Raw genomic sequence first — 19,241 nt, forward strand, 5'->3', positions numbered from 1 at the left:
TTCCTCACCTGTAAAATGGACATCATACTGATTTAGCTCAAAGATGAAATGCGACCATGCATCTCCATTTTTGTAGCAGTGCTATCTTTCCATGGAGACCGCAGTTGGTAAATGCTTGAACCTCCAACTTAGGCTTTGCAGATGACTACAATCTATATAGCTAGAGAACGTTCTGGAAAACAGTTGTCTCCATAAAGGAGCTCTCATGCATACAATCTTCTCCATGTCATACCATATAGAAAAAACAAGGTTGTGTGTAATGTAGATATGTACATTGGGCATCTATGATCGATCTTAGGCTGTCATACTTGTGGTTCATGGAGCAGCACTGCCCATTTGGCTTTCCGCGGGACCCCGTGCATAATAGGGTGTTCAGCTGAGCTAACAGACATTGGTCCAGGCTGCAAAGCAGTTCCTGTGGAGACAAACCTGGTAAGTGATTTTGGGAGGCAAAGTGCTATTCAAGTGTCACTTTGGATGTGAAGTCCATTCTCCAGGGCCAATGCTAAAGATTTGGGAAAATGCATCACTTAGCAGTAGCTTGGTCCTGCTCAGAAATGAGATTGCTTTTGTGACCTTGAGGACACAGAGTTGGAAAACTGCCCACAGTTACTGATTGCAAAGGACCCTAAAGGCAGAGATATCTGTAAATAACAATCAGTTATCTGTGGTGAGAGGATACAGCTTGGAGGCAAGAATCGGGCTCGGAAATTAGATTCAAGATATATGTCAACTTGGCTGCAGACAGTGTGACCTGCAATGAGGACTTTAACTTCCATGAATGTCATTTACCTTGCCTACACAGAGATATCCCAAATCTTGTCAACATTATTACGAGGATTAGGTAATTGGCATAGATAAAACACTTAGCATAATGCTAGCCCATATTAAACAATAGCTACTGTTCATACTGGTTAATGACATGATCAAGAAATTAATTTTGGGGCTGGAGGGATGGCTTAGCGTTTAAGGCATTTGCCTGCAAAGCCAAAGGACCCAAGTTCAATACCCCAGGTCCCACGTTAGCCAGATGCACAAAGGGGCACATGCACCTGGAGTTCGTTTGCAGTGGCTGGAGGCCCTGGCGTGCCCATTCTCTCTCACTCTGTCCCTCTTTCTCTGTGAAATGAATAAATAAATAAAATACTTTAAAAATATTTAAAAAAAGAAAAAAAGAAATTAATTTTGAAGACCTGAAATGTGAGACATTTACTGAAATTCTCTTACATAACTGTGAACTTGTAGAGAAACCTGCTAAGGAAAAAAATGACATATGCCTTTGCCAATCTCAGTTAATTGACTTACCTCTCCATGTATGATACACTGTTGTATATACATTTGTGAATGAAGTGTATATATGTAGACATTTCTGCATTTAAGGACTTCAGGGTTTACACATATGCACATAGATGCCACTAATGTTAATACAAATAGTAATGACAATAATAATCATTGATTACATGTTTAAGTGCCAAACACTGCATTATGTAATACGCCCATATTTTTCTATTCTATCAAAAATGTAATGTGATGTGTTATTACTCAGTGATTCAGTATTTCAATTTTCATTTTAGAAATGAAATACTTGAAACCAAGATAGGTACATGGAAAATGAGATGTTATATTAGTGACAGAATACTGTTCAAAATCAAGCCTGAATTTATCCATAATACTATAGGTATTCACCCAAATGTTTGACTTGAAAAAACTGAGGGAAGGAAGAAAGGAAAGGAAGGGGGTAGGGAGGGAAAGAGGGAGGTATCACCAACTGAGACAGGAAACACATTTGAGTTCTAATGGATGATGGTCATGTCTAAGGGTCTGGAGAACATATGAGACCGGACTGGCAGTTAATAATATCAGGATTGAGTTCAACTCTCCATGCCTATGTTGTCATTTCTTATATGAAAAAGTGAAAGCAGGGGCTAAAGGCATACTATAGGGGTCGAGTGCTTGCCCAATATGCATGATAGCTCATGCTCATTTAAGAATATGGAGAAAAAGAGAGAGAGAATATGAAGAGACGTGACTAGTAACACCATCGTCTTTGAAGAATTTGTTTTTAGTAAGAATTCATTGATTGGTTAACTTCAATCTCTTCTCTATGGCCATACCACCCTGAATATGTGTGATCTTATCTAATAAACTTCCATTTTGTATCAGCAGGTTTTTTCAAAGATATTTTTAGCTTATTTATTTATTTGACAGAGGGAGGGAGAGAGAGAGAGAGAGAGAGAGAGAGAGAGAATGGGCATGCCAGGGCCTCCATCCACTGCAAACTAACTCCAGATGTGTGCGACCCCTTGTGCATCTGGCTAACGTGGGTCCTGGGGAATTGAACCCGGGTCCTTTGGCTTTTCAGGCAAATGCCTTAACCACTAAGCCATCCCTCCAGCCCATATTGGCAGTTTTACGTACACAGAAAGAACACATAGCTGTCTATTTTGAGAATGTCACATTCCAGTTCAGATTGGGTTTACTGGCTGTCTTTGACCTGCCAGGATTCAGCTGGTGAACATGTTATAAAAACCACTATGCTGATATGTTTTAGTGCATGAAGTACCCTGTACCTGAGCGTGAGCAAGATCACATCACATAGCAGGTAAGTCCATGGAAAAGTTATCTTGTCCCATCTCCCAGCCCTAACATACCACAGTTCTAATCAAGGCTTTTGTACTTGTTGAACCCAAGGGCCAACATACTAGTCCACTGTCTTTTAGACCTTTGCTATCCTCCTCACTCACAAAAGGTGTTTTTTTCTTTTTCTTTTTCTTCCTTTCTTTTTTAATTCCAACTTGCTGCTAGGCTACAGCATAGCGACAAACAATGATAGAAAAGTGAGGTTTTCTCATCCTGACAATAATCTTCTCTCCTCAAAGTGTGTATGTAGTGATGTCATTAGAAGTTTAATAAATACTCATCCTCAGTAGGCACCTTCCATAGCCCGAGACACTAGGAAATGGTAGTGATGACATATAATTCCTATGTATTCCACAGAGAAGCTGGCGTCCATTAATAAGCCTCCCTCCAGGTTCCGGGATCCCCACTGCAGACTCAGAGAAGAGTTATTTTCTGTCTTCAGGGATCTCACCATCTTAGAGAAGAGATCTGCCAAGCAAGAAATCATTTGGAGATTCTGTAAAGAAGTGTCACAGCCCCTATGTACAAGCCACAATGGTCACAGTGAAAAGGGTGGTTGACTTGAGTCTGCATCCAGGACTCAAAGAAGACAGCACTTGGATGGGATATTTGGATAGGCAAGAACACACAGACCATTTCCCAAGGAATAGAGGATAGGGCTAGAGAGATGGCTTCATGGTTAAGGCACTAACTTGTGAAGCCTAAGGACTCATGTTCGATTCTCCAGGTCCCACGTAAGCCAGGTGTACAGTGGCACAAGCGCACAATGTTTTTCATGTGCACAAGGGAACACATGTGTCTGGATTTAGATTGCAGTGGCTACAGGCCTTGGTGCACCAATTTTCTCTCTCTCTCTTGCGTAGAAAGGCCAGTTTGTTGGACTTGCCTCAAAAAAAAAATATGTATATATATATATATATATATATATATATATATATATATATATATATATATATATATATATATACACATGAATAGAAGATAAAGAAAATTCCAGATGGGGGAAGCAGTATGGTTGGGCACTGTGTAATGGGTGTTCTGGTCAATGGCAGGCTGTATAGACGATGGTAGTGTCATAGATGATGATGAAAGTGAAGTTTCCTTCAGCCCACAGCCCTGTAGTGATGTCGTGCAGCGCGGTGCTTGTGGATGTGGTGATGGTGATGGCGGTTACATAAACATACAGCTCATGGGACTGTGCAGAGTGCATACACCTCATGTTAATAATAATGACTACAAGCTGGGCGTGGTGGCGCACGCCTTTAATCCCAGCACTCGGGAGGCAGAGGGAGGAGGATCGCCATGAGTTAGAGGCCACCCTGAGGCTCCATAGTGAATTCCAGGTCAGCCTGGGCTAGAGTGAGACCCTACCTCAAAACAAACAAACAAACAAATAATAATAGTAATGACTACAGCACTCTTAAATCATTATTTTAGCATGCACTTCTGCAATGAATGATGATGGTACTTTAATAATCATTAATTTAGTGTGTTCTTCTACTATTAAAACAAGTTACTATAAGATGTCATGCTGGGTTATCTTGGGTACCGTCTCGCCCATCCTGTGTTCACTATGTCTCTTCATTATATCATTTGTTTCTTGTGCTTTATTTGATTACATGTTATTCTGTTAACCATTGCCCTAGCACCAATATTTATCTATACCTATATCACTAATATCTATATCTATCTATATATCTACACATATATGTGTGTGCATATGAGTTTATGGGCTTTATATATGTGAATATACAGAGAATATACACAATGTTGCAGTCAGTTTCAAATTGCTCGCAGAAATCACCTGATCAAGAGCAGATTTGGAGGATAAAGGGAGTTATTTTGGCTTACAGGCTCGAGGGGAATTTTCATGATGGCAGGGAAAATGATGGCATGAGCGGAGAGTGGACATCACCTCCTCACCAACATCAGGTAGTCAACAGGAGCAGGAGAGTGTGCCAAACACTGCTAAGGGGAAGCTGGCTCTAACACCTGTAAGCCTGGCCCCAAAACAATACACTGCTTCCAAGAGGCATTAATGCTGGGAACCTAGCATTCAGAACACCTACATTTTGAGAAGACACATGAATCAAACCACCACATATGGTATTTACATATATAGTATATTAGTTATAGTTTGCATGTAAATTATGAACCTGGTTTGAATAGATAATGTCCCCACAAACTTGCATTTGAATGCTTTGCTCCCAGATGGTGGCACTATCTTGGGAAGTTGGAGACACTTTTGGGGGTGAGATCAGGCAGGCTGACGAAGGTAAGTCACTAGGGGCAAGTTTTGAGGCGTTTATTATCCTGTCACACTCTATGCTTCCATCTGTCAAAAAGAGGAGATAGTAACCGCACCAAGCAGGACCATCACTGGAATGGGGACAGGGGAGGGGGAACATGAGTATAGCCTGGTAGGAATATGACCCATATGCAACATGCTCAGACAATAAAGTTCTCAACTTAGAGGGAGATAGGCCTTTGCCAGCTGCTCCCAATGCCTTGGTGTTCCTCCTGACTAACTAGTGTCTAAGCCCTCTGAAGTCATAAGCCACCAAAACAAATCTCTTCTCCTTTTCATGTAATTTTTTTTTTTTTTGCAAGCAGAGAGAGACAGAGAATGGGCTCGTCAGGGCTTCTCGCCACTGCAAACAAACTCCAGATGCATGTGCCCCATGTGCATCTGGCTTATGTGGATCCTGGGGAATCGAACCAGGGTCCTTTGGTTTCTCAGACAAATGCTTTAACTGCTAATCCTTTTCTCCAGCCCTCATTTTTTTGTGTGTGTGTCAGACATTCTGTTACAGAGAGAAGAAAATAACCAAATAACTAATTACATATCTATTATAGCATATTATTATATAATGATATGTATAAATTCATATAATATAGTTTAGGTCTATAATATGTTGACATATACTCTATGGTATTCATACAAAGGCAAAATTGCTAAAGAAAACATTCATGAGAATATATTCTTACTCTTAGTAAGTCACACTTGCCCAAACAAAAGAAAGGAGGTGCTATATTTTAAATATTTTATGTATTTATTTGAGACAGAGAGAGAAAGAGAGAATTGGTGTGTCAGGGCATCCAGCCACTGTGAATGAACTCCAGATGTGTGTGCCTTGTGCATCTGGCTTATGTGTGTTCTGGGAAATCGAACCTGAGTCCTTTGGCTTTGCAGGCAAATGTCTTAACTGCTAAGCCATCTCTCCAGCTGGAGGCGCTGTATTTTAATAAGATGTATTTGATATGTTGCCAGTAGATTTACCTGATCTACTTTTTGTGGTCTGTCTTGGAGTGGAGAGGGGAAGGAGAGTAGAGAGATGGTCAGAGCTCAAGTTACAATGTCCTGGAATGCCAAGTGTGTGAGTTAGCTATTGCCATGCTACAAAGCATCCCAGAATTTAATGGATCAAAAGAATGTATCAGCAATTATCATCCATAGTTTCTGTGCATCTGAAATTTGGGATGGTCTTGAGTTGTTCCTGACTCAGGGTTTCTCTTGTGATTGTACCAGCAGTTGACCAGGGCTATAGTCATCCAAATGCTTCACAGGAGGGGAAAGCCACGTGCAAGGGGGCTCGCTCAGGGGAATGCCAAGTTTGTGTTGGCTCTTGTCCACATGTGCCATCCCACAGAGCTGCTCGAGGGTCTGCTTTTCTCTCTCTCCTTCTCCAATAAATAAATCAATAACTACTTGAAAAAATATAGGATTTTCATATGAGAGAAAACATTCAGTGTTTGTCTTTCTGAGTGTGGTTTGTTTTGTTTAATGTAATGAGCTCTAGTTGCATCCAGTTTCCTACAAATGTCATGATTTAGTCAGCAAAAATGTTCAAAAACTGATTATCACAGGATGGAAATTGAAGTACCAAGCAAATGGAAGCTGCGAACAAGTAGGAGTGGCCAATCTTTCATCAGACAAAGTAGACTTCAAACCAAAGCCAGTCCAAAAATACAACAACAAAAAAGACAAAAAGGGCACTGCATATAAATAAAGGAAATGACCTATCAAGAAGACATTGCAGTTATAAACATTTATGCACCAAATATTAGGGCTTCTAAACTCATAAAACAAACACCAAAAGACATAAAAGATGGTGTAAATTCAATCACAGTAGTAGTAGACTTTAATACCCCACTTACCTATCAATTCACCTATGACACTCAGATCATCCAGACTAAAAATCAGCAAAGGAACTTCGGAGCTAAAGTACAACATAGATCAACTGGATATAACAGATACGCACGGAGTATTGCACCCAACTGATAGGGAAGACACATTCCTCTCAGTAGCACATGGAACCTTCTACAACATTCATCACACAATAGGCCACAAAACAAACCTTTAAAAAAATATGAAAAAAATCGAAGTAATCCCTTGTATCCTATCAGATCACAGTGGGATAAAAGTAGAAATCTACCATTCTTTGAAAGTTCCAATCATGCCTCAGCATATAGGACTATGATAAGTTCTCTGAATACAGAAAGACTCAGTGTGGGTTCTCAGACCTCACTTCCTGGTGATGGAGGTCAAAGGACCATGTTCTTCCTTTGAGGAATCTTGTTTTCAAACCATTTTTCTCTTGCCCCTCCAGCAACCAGTCTCCTTAGCCACACGGAGGCCATAGATTCTAACCATAGCAACACGAAGGGTTGTCAGACTATCACTCAGTCTTGGGCCCTAGCTCTTGAAAGATAGACCTGAGAAGATACATTCTATTCCTTTAAAAAATTTTTTTTGTTTCTATTTATTTGTTTGAGAGCAACAGACAGAGAAAGAAAGAGGTAGAGAGAGACAGAGAAAGAATGGGCGGGCGTACCAGGGCCTCCAGCTGCTGCAAATGAACTCCAGATGCGTGCGCCCCCTTGTGCATCTGGCTAATGTAGGTCCTGGAGAATTGAGCCTTGAACCAGTATCCGTAGGCTTCACAGGCAAGCACTTAGCTGCTAAGCCATCTCTCCAGTTCGCACTCTATTTCTTTAAAAATATTTTATTTATTTGATTGTTTTTGTTTGTTTGTTTGTTTGTTTTAATTTTTGAGGTAGGGTCTCACTCTAGCTCAGGCTGACCTGGAATTCACTAGGTAGTCTCAGGCTGCCCTCGAACTCATGGCAATTCTCCTACCTCTGCCTCCTGAGTGCTGGGATTAAAGGCATGTGCCACCATGCCCGGCTATTTATCTGAGAGAGACAGACAAAGAGAGAGAGAAAGAGAGAGAATGGGCATACCAGGGTCTCCAGCCACTGCAAACAAGCTCCAGATGCATGCACATCTGGCTTCATAAGAGTACTGGGGAATCAAACCTAGGTCCTTTGGCTTTGCAGGCAAGCACCTGAACTGCTAAGCCATCTCTTCAGCCCTCACTTTATTTCTTAAGTCCTCCATATGTCGCTCTTCCTTGCCTCGTTGGTGGGATCCTCTTCCTCTCTAATGATCATAACTGTTGGCATTTTAAAGTCTGTTAGGCTTAGGGAAATTGTTAAACACGTGTTTTTCTTCGTGACTTTTCCTACTTTTTTGTATGTTTGCTACTACAGCAATGGTAATACAAACATCTTGTTGCTGGGACAAAATATCTGGCAAAGGTCAGTTTAAGGGAGGAAGGGCTTATTTTAGCTTCTAGTTCTGGATGCCAGTCCACCGTGGCAGTGGAAGCGTGGTGGTAAGAGCTTGGGGCAGCTGGTCACAGCTGAGGAAGCAGAGTGATGAAGGCTGCTGGTCAGCCAGCTCTCTTTTTTCTCCAGTCCAGAACTCCAGCCCATGGAATGGTTCCACCTACAGTAAAGGTGGGTCTTCCCCAGCTTTAACTAGTTAACCAATCCCTGACAGGAATGCCCAGAGGCTAATTGAATCTAGGTAATTCCTCACTGGTGATCTTGAATACTGTCAAATTGGCCATCAGTGTAAACCAATCAAACCAAGAATGTCCAATCCTCTGTTATTTGAGAAAATCAATAAGCTGAGTTGAAAGTCTACAACAAACACCCCAAACAAGAGAGACTTAGTAAAAGTTTCTTTTCTACATTTCTTTCAGAGGCAGGTGAGGAGATAGCTTCTAGGTGTTCAGCTGTAGGTGGTTTGGAAAACCCAGTCTTTTCTCACCTTCTCACTTGCTTTTTTCTTTTTTTTCTTTTATTTTTATTTTAATTTTAATTTTTTTAAAATTTATTTAATTGAGAGCGACAGACACAGAGAGAAAGACAGATAGAGGGAGAGAGAGAGAATGGGCGCGCCAGGGCTTCCAGCCTCTGCAAACGAACTCCAGATGCGTGCGCCCCCTTGTGCATCTGGCTAACGTGGGACCTGGGGAACCAAGCCTCGAACTGGGGTCCTTAGGCTTCACAGGCAAGTGCTTAACCGCTAAGCCATCTCTCCAGCCCATCACTTGCTTTTTTCTAAGGAGCGAGAAATAAGACTGACCCAGCCTGTCCACCCGCTTCTCATGAGCCAGAAGTCAGCCTGCTGCCCTATCAAACTGTGCCTTCCCCAGATGGTGCCCGGCTGTGTGTCAAGGATGAGAGGAGGAGACAATGTGATAGACAATGGTGAGCAGAAACCACCTCTGCCACTGAAAATCCTGCTTGTTCTCCATAATCTAACATTGCTACCAGCTACAGGAGCCCTCCCTCTAGCTTCTATCAAGAAGGAATATCCCTCCCAGCACTTGGGAGGCAGAGGTAGGAGGATCGCCGTGAGCTCAAGGCCACCCTGGGACTACATAGAGAATTCCGGGTCAGCCTGAGCTAAAGTGAGACCCTATCTCGAAAAACCAAAAGCAAAGAAGAAGAAGAAGAAGGAGAGAAGGAATATCTCTGTGTTCTCATCATGCCAGTACTTGACACTGTACTGTTCTTATTTACCTACATTGTCTTGTGAGTCTGTCTGTCTGTCTATCCATTCACCCATACCAGGCTGTTAATGGAGTGATGCGTGCTAGACATGTAGGGATGATAAATGCACTTTTGGTAAATGTCCAGCCAAGAGTTAAGACAGAGACTCCAGAGAGTTTAAAGAATGAAGAAGTGTCAGATCTTAGAAAACGAAAGCTTAATTACTGCTCTCTCTCACCTTGTTCCACATGAACTTGACCCCAAAGACAGCTTACCAGGGCATGCCAGTTTGAGTTAGGTGAAGCCAGCCAAATGCAGGGAGAAGCAGCAGTAAGGAAATGGGACCTGCTTCTCTCATCTGACCTATTCATTTATTCTACCCTCTTGGTCGATGTTTAATTAATTGCACATGACAACCATAAAATGGCCTTTACTCCCATACAATTTGTTCTGGTAACTGCTAATAAGCAAGTTACATTTTTAGTTCATTTGGGTATTATAATTGCATGCAAAAGACAATCTCCAAATGTAAGTTTATATATGAGTCAGACTCAAAGATTCTCAAAGTTGAGCAAGCACCAAAATCATCAAGAGAACTTGTAGAAATACAAACTGCTAGGTTCCATCCCAGCTTCTGGTTCAATACGTCAGTAGTAAACCTCCACAATTTTTATTTCTAAGATGCCCGAAGGATGTGTTGCAGCTGCTTTGGGTACTACATTGAGAACTGATGCTCTTAGTAACTTAAGAAAGTGTAGTAGAGGGGCTGGAGAGATGGCATAGTGGTTAAGCGCTTGCCTGTGAAGCCTAAGGACCCCTGGTTCAAGGCTCGATTCCCCAGGACCCACGTAAGCCAGATGCACAAGGTGGTGCACGCATCTGGAGTTCATTTGCAGTGGCTGGAGGCCCAGGCACACCCATTCTCTCTCTCTCTGTCTGTCACTCTCAACTAAATAAAAACAAACAAAAATTTTAAAAAAAGAAAGTGTAGTAGAGTGTTAGACTGAATTTGAAGCTTTAGCTATACAGTATCACTTGACCTTAGGAAGTCACTTTACTCTGTACTCCAGTTTTCTGATATGTCAAACAGAGACAGGCATTCACCTAGTAGGTCAGAACTCTACCATGAATGCTTGTTCCCATCACTGTCTTGTAAGCCACTCACTTGGAGATTAAACAAGCCGTCCTTTGGAGTCGAAAGGCGTAGGAGCAAAGTCCAGTTTTGTGATTGACTTACTGTGAGGACCCAAGCAAGTTCATCAACCCCTTTGAGCCTTACCATCCTACTTTTTAAAATGGAAGCAAAAGTAACATCAGCATCTACCTTATAGGCTTGGGGAAAATATAATTATGTGCTGAGCTCATAATTACTGCTGGGTGATGGAGAACTTTGAACAACTGGTGATTTCTTTTGGTCAATAGCATCTATGTTCTGCCAAAAAAGATATGTCCAAGAGGTAGAAATTATGTGCCAAGAACCAAACATTGAGGAAAATAAATATTTTAAAGCTTAACATTTGAATTTATAAGCCAAGATTTCAGGAAGATAGTTTAATTTTGGAATGCAATTTGTTTTGAAAATAATGGATGCCTAGTGGATAGAGATAGAACAAAAAGTGTGCTGAAGACCTGTACACCTCAATATCTAAAAAGACATGAACAAAATTGGTCCAAGAGCAGGAGCTAATTTGTGGCCATTGTGTTCATTACCATGACTACGAGTTAAGTCCATAAGCCTATGGCTTAAAAGAGAGCGGAAGGGAAGAAGGAATCATGGGAAAGTGTTGGCCTCCAGGTGCATGCCTATCTTTCTCAGTTAATGTCCATTTGCAATGAGAGACTGCTTGTCAATCATTCCACAATTTCTCCTGTTAGATAACATGTTGGCTTTATATCTAGAGATAAGGGAATGAGGACCCAAAAGGATCCTCGTTGACCTGATAGAGGGATTGGGGAACCAACCTAACAGGTCAGATATGCCTAAGGCTCTGGCCAGCCTGGAGAGAAATACACAGGTTTCTTGGCGTACTTTGCCCTGGTCCACTTAATCAGATCCATAGTGATGGAAAATTATAATATTTTATGACACTCATCTGAGCCTTGTATGAGTGGGAGATGACAAAGACAAGAGGTAAGTGACAGTGGTGTGGCCTTTTGGAGTGCTGTTTTTGAACAACCTCAGCAAATGATATTTGAATGGTCTCTGAATCTCTCCAAAAAAATATTTTATTTTGATGGCTTTATAAGCAAGACTCTGCCAAAACAATCGAATAAAACTATGCAAATGGATTTAAACAGACTTTACAAAATAGTTTTATTTATTTATTTGAGAGAGGTAGAGAGAGATAAAGAGATAGGCAAAGAGAGGGAGAGAGGGGGAAGGAGGGAGAAAGCATAGGCACATTAGAACTTCTCTTCACTGCAAATGAAATGACTCACTCCTATGCTACTCTGTGCATCTGACTTTTTTTAAAAATTATTTATTTATTTATTTGAGAGCGACAGACACAGAGAGAAAGACAGATAGAGGGGGAGAGAGAGAGAATGGGTGCGCCAGGGCTTCCAGCCTCTGCAAACGAACTCCAGACGCGTGCGCCCCCTTGTGCATCTGGCTAACGTGGGAACTGGGGAACCGAGCCTCGAACTGGGGTCCTTAGGCTTCACAGGCAAGCGCTTAACCCCTAAGCCATCTCTCCAGCCCGCATCTGACTTTTTATGGGTACTAGGGAATTGAATCCTGGCTGTCAGACTTTCCAAGAAAGTCCCTTTAGCCACTGAGCCATCTCGCCAGCCCCTATAAAATACTTTTAGTAAACTAAGCCCTGTTCCTGAGTGCAGAGAGGTTGACGTGTGTGTATATCTTGATTATTTAGCACATTATGGCCCTCTTTATTCTGTGTATGGATTTACTGTTTGAGGCTTGAGTGTCCAGTAAAAATCTTTTAAACAAGGACTGTCTCGAGGGCTATGTGGTTCCATCTCCACCGGTTCCTTCTAGCAAAGATAAAGAGAATGTGGAGGAAGGAAGTCCCAGATTCATAGTACTAGTCAATTCACTTTCTTTTTCTAGTAGTCAGCTACCTCATCTGTAAAATGGGCAGGTTTCCTATCTCTTAAGTCACCATCAAATGATTAAACAAAATGTTATGTATACAATGGTTAGATTATTACAATAATACATTTAAAATAACTATGTTACTATAATTATGAAGGTATACACAGACACACTCATTCACTCATTCTCTCATTAGCGAAAGGTTGGGAGTGATAACTTTTCTTTTTTCTTTATTTTACTTATTTGAGAAAGAGGCAGATAAAGAGAGAGAATGGCATAACAGGGCCTCTAGCCACTCCAAAGATCTCCAAACCCATGTACTGTCCTCTGCATCTGGCTTTATGTGGGGGCTGGGGAATCGAATTCTGGTCCTTAGTTTTGCAGGCAAGTGTCTTAATCACTGAGCCATCTCTCCAGCCCAAGAGTGACAATTTTGCTAGTTTAGAATGAACCAAGTACAGCAATGGCATCTATTATATTTTTGTCTTGATTTTGAAAGCAAACAAATATTCGGTCCATCAGCCCAGTTTGCAGAGTGATTTGTCTCAGCATATGCAAAAATAGGCACATGTTATTTAAGAAAATGTAGGAAAGGGAAAAAGGGAGAGAGAAAACATTTAGAGTTTACATTGATTAACAAGGATATTGAAGCCCAACACATAGATAGCTTGACCAGGGTCATTCAACTAGTCAGTGGAAATCTTAGGATCTGAACTCAAGAGAGTTAGGGTCCCAAACCTTTGCTCTTCTCCACTTTCTGAGGCCAATACCACAGCCTTTTGTAATGACTACTCCAAGACTGTCTGTAAACTTAGTGTAGGGCTCAAATAATTAGCAAAATTCAAGTCTTTTTTTTTTTTTTTTTTGAGGTAGGGTCTCACTCTATCCCAGGCTGACCTGGAATTCACTATGTAGTCTCAGGGTGGCCTTGAACTCATGGTGATCCTCCTACCTCTGCCTCCCCAGTACTGGGATTAAAAGCGTGCATCACCATGCCTGGCTACAAAATTTATTAGCAATAAAGAACCCAATTTTCCCAAATAAGAAACCCCAAACAAAATCTTGAGCATATAGTAAATATGAACAAGGGATGACCAGGAACATCACTTAGATAGGGAAACATGACTGATTGTTTCTGAAAATGAGAAGATCACATTGTGGCCCTCCCTGTTCCTCACAGCTGGGTGGCATGAAGGAGTCCAATCCAGAGATACCATTGCCATCCTAGAACAGGACTTGAGATTGCATAAGCTTTTGAGGAAAAGGTAATATTGTTACCTTCATGAAAGATAACATAAGATGCAATTATAGGGCTGGAGAGATGGCTTAGCGGTTAAGCGCTTGCCTGTGAAGCCTAAGGACCCCGGTTCAAGGCTCGGTTCCCCAGGTCCCATGTTAGCCAGATGCACAAGGGGGCGCATGCGTCTGGAGTTCGTTTGCAGAGGCTGGAAGCCCTGGCGCGCCCATTCTCTCTCTCTCCCTCTATCTGTCTTTCTCTCTGTGTCTGTCGCTCTCAAATAAATAAATAAAAATTTTAAAAAAAAGATGCGATTATATTTGAATCACAATCTAAATTCCCAAGCCTGGCCTCAGGATTGACTCTGGGGACATTAGTCATTGACCCACATCAACTTCACACCCTCCTCCATCCAATCACAGCTGTGTTCATTCCGTCTGCACACAGGTCCAGCGCTGTCTTTACCAGCGCTTCTCTCTGCTTGTAATGTTCACCAAATTGACACCTTAGGAGGCAAGGTTCTTTCTTATGTAGGGCGTCAGCCACAGAGTTAAGTACTCAGAAACCCTTCTAACCACTATCCAGTGACTTTCACTTTTTCGAATTATTTTTGGTAATTTTCATACTTGGACATAGTGTATTTTTATCATAAGCCCCTCTTGCTTCTTGTTCCCCTTGCCATCTTCTTGCCACTGAAGTCCTTCTTTGACTTTGATGCTATTTTTTTTTTTTTGGCCCTCTTCCAGTGTGTTGATGGAAGCTAGATGGGCTCCATATCACGCAGGTAGCAGCGGTGACTGTGAGGTCGTGAGCGCAAAGGCATATCCTGATCAGATCGCATGGCTCCATGGCACTCCTTCCCATTTTCTGGCTCTTACAGTTTTTCCACCCCCTCCTTTTCCACAATGTTCCCTGAGCCTGATAGAGGCTGAATTAGATGTCTCATTTAATGATGAACACTCCACAGTCATTTATTTTTGATGCCTTGACAAGTTTTGAGTCTCTCCAGAAGTCACTGCCTACTGCAAAAAAAGAAAGAAAGAAAGAAAACGAAAAAAGCTTTTCTGACCAAAGGTAAGAGCAGCACTCATGTATGGACATAAACATAAATATGAAGAGGACAATTTGATGAGGACAACATATCCATTGAGCCAAAATAACCACAGTAGCTTCCCTTCTAAAACCTTTGCTCCCCAGCCATAGCTTTTGAGCTAGGTTTTCAGTCTTGGGCATAAATTCCCTCCCATGGAGTGCCCTCGAATCCAACCAGAAAGCAGTCAATTATTCTCATAGCAGTCATGCCACTACTGCACCAGCGGGCACATCTTGCCTGGCTGACCGGTTGTGTAACTTGCAGGGTCCACTCCTGGCTAAGATTACTGGTGACCTTTTCTCCCCAGCAGCCTGCATAGCACATTCCAGCAGTATGACAGCCAAGCGGAAGGGAGGAGGCTTCCAGCTCGGTTCCAGCTTGATTTCTCAGTGTCCCGCAACCTACATCGTAACGACGTCTTCAGCGACAGGGTGTAGGAAGAACCCAGGAGCACTGGCCAGAGCACGCTTGTGGCGTTAGGGGTATATCCCACTTCTGGCACTGGGATTTTCCTGTAGTAACCTAATGGCTTCTGGGAGTAACATTATCCATCCACACAAGGTACTTTTTGCTCAATTTTTAAAAAAATTATATTGGAAATTAGCTAACAAAATAGCTTTCCATGGGAATTTTTTTCCCATACATCTTTAGTTCTGGCATTCCTCACCCTAGCACTTCCTCTCCTCCCTCCCTTGCCTTATGCCCACTTCGGTTTCTCCATGCCCAGTACTTCACCCCTCTGCTTTCATAGCTACTACCTGCTCCGTAAACATTCTCCCTTCCTCCCCATGACCACTTCTAGCTTCCTGGCCTCCAGCTTACAAATCTAAAAATTCACACTTAGGCTCTGCATTTAAGAGACAACATGAGGCATTTGTCTCTCTGAGTCTGGGTGAACTTGCTTAGCATAATGTTTTCTAGGTCTTTTTTTCTTTCAAATTGCAAAATTTCGGGCTGGAGAGATGGCTTAGCGGTTAAGCGCTTGCCTGTGAAGCCTAAGGACCCCGGTTCGAGGCTCGGTTCCCCAGGTCCCACGTTAGCCAGATGCACAAGGGGGCGCACGCGTCTGGAGTTCGTTTGCAGAGGCTGGAAGCCCTGGCGTGCCCATTCCATTCTCTCTCTCTCCCTCTACCTGTCTTTCTCTCTGTGTCTGTCGCTCTCAAATAAATAAATTTAAAAAAAAATTGCAAAATTTCTTGTAAATTGTATGATTTTATTTTTCTTTACAGCTGAATAAAACTCCATTGTCTGTATAGATACAGTATCTTCATTATCCACACATCAGTTGATGGACATCGAGGCTGGTCTAAGCTGTTGTGAATAGAATAGCAATTGACAGGGATAAGCAAGTATCTTTGTAGTAAAGTATAGAGTCCTTAGGGCATATGCCCAGGAGTGGTATAGCAGGATCATATGGTAGTTTTATCTTTATTTTTCTATAATGGCTATACCAGTTTATAGTCCCACCAGCAGTGAATAAGAGCTATCTTTCCTACACCCTCAGTAGCTTTGTTGTCGTATGTTGTCCTTTTACTTTTTATCCACAGTTTGTTGTCTTTATACCAACACATGATGATTCCTTTTTCTTTTTTCTTTCTGATTGGTTATTGGATTTGTTAATGGTCTCCTAACCACCCCCACCCCCCCCCCCAAGAACAAAATCTGTGTGGAAAGTTGAGATTTTAGCTGTCCATTTGTGTGCTCTTGACTGGAGTCTTGCATTTCACAAACATTTAATAAGTAACAAATATTAACAATTTTTGAATAAAAAGTTGTACCTACCAGTTTAGAATTTTAAAAAAGGGTAAACAAGTGAAAAGACCTATGTGATGTTGTATCTCTGCTTTGTTTGCTCTGAATGACCTCTGATCAAATCCTGAAAACATGATGCATTCCTAGTCATCTCTAAAAAGCAAGCCAAGGGGATGGAGAGATTGCTCAGTGGTTAAGGTGCTTCCCTGCAAAGTTTAATGATCCAGGTTCAATGCCCAAGTACCCATGTAAAGTCATATGCACAAAGTGACACATGCTTCTGGAGTGCATTTGCAGTGACTGGATGCCCTGGCATGCCCATTCTCCCTCCCCCCTCTCTTTTTCTCTCTCTGCTTGCAAAAAAATAAAAATATTAAAAAAAATAAAAAAGAACAAGTATTAAACTTAATGTCATCATAGCACCCCCCAGAAAGGGGCAACTACTGACTTTCCATGAAGACTTTCTATCTCATCTTTGCTTCAATTTCCACCCATGTTATACTAATTATACATCTTTCTTCCACCCATGCATGATCAATTTCCCAAGGGTAGGTTGAGGGGTGTGTCTCATGGTTCACATTTGGGACAGCATGTGGCCACATCAAATGCACCTGGTAGTGGAACTGCTGAAGATCAGTTGCAATGCGGGATTGAGGGGGTAGAAATGTCAGCAGATGCATGTGGGGCCCCTCCTTGCAAGAAGATGCATGCTTCATCCTAGTGATTGATTCCTGGCGTGGGTGTTACTTCCGTGGCACACGCCCAGTTTTGTGGGAGCAGAGGTGAGACAAAAATGTCATAATCACTTTGACAGTGCGAGGTCTGGAAAGGTCTCATGGAGAAAAGGGTTAGTCTTTACACGGATGTGGGCCAGAGGGATGGCAGATGCAGCCAGAGTATTCCGACTGAGGTGCAAAGTGGAGGGCGTGCCTGCAGGGCACCTGGAGGGAGGGCCGTGGGAGAGGAGAGCCATGGCTACAATATGCTGAGACCTACTCAGACAGAATAAAGCCTGCTTCTTGCCACCATTTCCGGCTCTATGTGGCTTGAGTGACGTAGCTCAGTTGGGGCCATTCAAAATGGAGGTGGCTCCCAGTTGTGTGGCCCAAGCCGGTGGATTACCTGGGGAGAGGAGTACTGGTCCATGGCATGCTCACCCCACCCTCTCGTGCCCGAATGCCCACATCCTACGAGACCCTAGACTCTTCCGTGCTCCATGCCAGTCACTAGGTCATCGCAACACGATGCTGACAACTGTTTTGTTATGTCTCCAGTTTCTATTATCTGGAATCTCATATGTCTCATATGCAGCCTTTGTGACCCTCCCTCTCCAGTTAGGATCCAGTGGAGTCATTTCCAGTATTTCTGATTCATAGTTTCAGGTTTTGAAAATTTCATAAATGGGTATAATATTTTTGATCATGCCTCTCCCCACTCCCCTCTCTACTTCCCTTCCCCCTCCAGCAAACCCCAACTTTTCCAAACTAGTCCCCATGCCACTGCCATGTCTGTGTTGTTGCGTTTTAGCCATTTCTCGGCGTATCCCATGGTGCTTCACTTTTACTTTGGCAAAATCAACGCGTTGTCTGTGTGTTTGTTTTTTTCCCCCAACGAGCCAGTGAAGTGATAGGCGATAAAGGTGTGGCTCAATGTCCACAGCCAGAGCCACGTGTAGGGTAGCGAGTATACAGAGCTTGGAACACAAATGACAATTTGGTAAGACAGGGTGAATAAAGGATATGATAGCTATTTTGTACTGGGAAAAGTGAGCACAAGCCACAGACATTCAAGTGGTTGAGTCTATGTAAATGCTCTGATAAGAATTCATTACTTGGGGCTGGAGAGATGGCTTAGCGGTTAAGCGCTTGCCTGTGAAGCCTAAGGACCCCGGTTCGAGGCTCGGTTCCCCAGGTCCCACGTTAGCCAGATGCACAAGGGGGCGCACGCGTCTGGAGTGCGTTTGCAGAGGCTGGAAGCCCTGGTGCGCCCATTCTCTCTCTCTCCCTCTATCTGTCTTTCTCTCTGTGTCTGTCTCTCTCAAATAAATAAATAATTAATTAATTAAGAATTCATTACTTCACCCGCAATGAGAATACGCCCAGTTTCATTATTCAACCAACAAGGTGCAGCATAGTGGCTCATGGACATCCAGGGCGGCCAGCTTGCTAGCTCTGTGTACTTGTGTTGCTGAAGATTCTAGTCCAGTTTGAATGGAGAGACGCTGAAATAGATTTTTAGGTGGAATTCCTCTACTAACACTCTGTGGTGGGAGATTCTCGAGATGGTCAAAGGCTCTCAGGACAAAAGGATTTCCTTACTTCTAGAACATTTTAATGGGATGGGGTCTCTAACTAGATCTAAGGTTTGCTAAGGTCTCTAACTACAGATAAGGCCTTGCATGTGACTGGGGATAATAATGCCAAGGTTGCGAGAAGGCACTGGACAGGTTACAGAGTCATAAATAAGAATATTACCTGGGCCTGCTGATCCCACAGGGGCGGCAGCTTTCTCTCTTGCTGTATACACCTGGGGTCAAAGGAACAGCAGAAGGACATGCCCATTTTGTCTCCATGGGACTAACCTCTGCCCTCTTAAAGGAACAGTGTCTATGACTAAGT

The sequence above is a fragment of the Jaculus jaculus genome, chromosome 6 (assembly GCF_020740685.1).
Source record: "Jaculus jaculus isolate mJacJac1 chromosome 6, mJacJac1.mat.Y.cur, whole genome shotgun sequence".
Lineage (NCBI taxonomy): Eukaryota > Metazoa > Chordata > Mammalia > Rodentia > Dipodidae > Jaculus > Jaculus jaculus.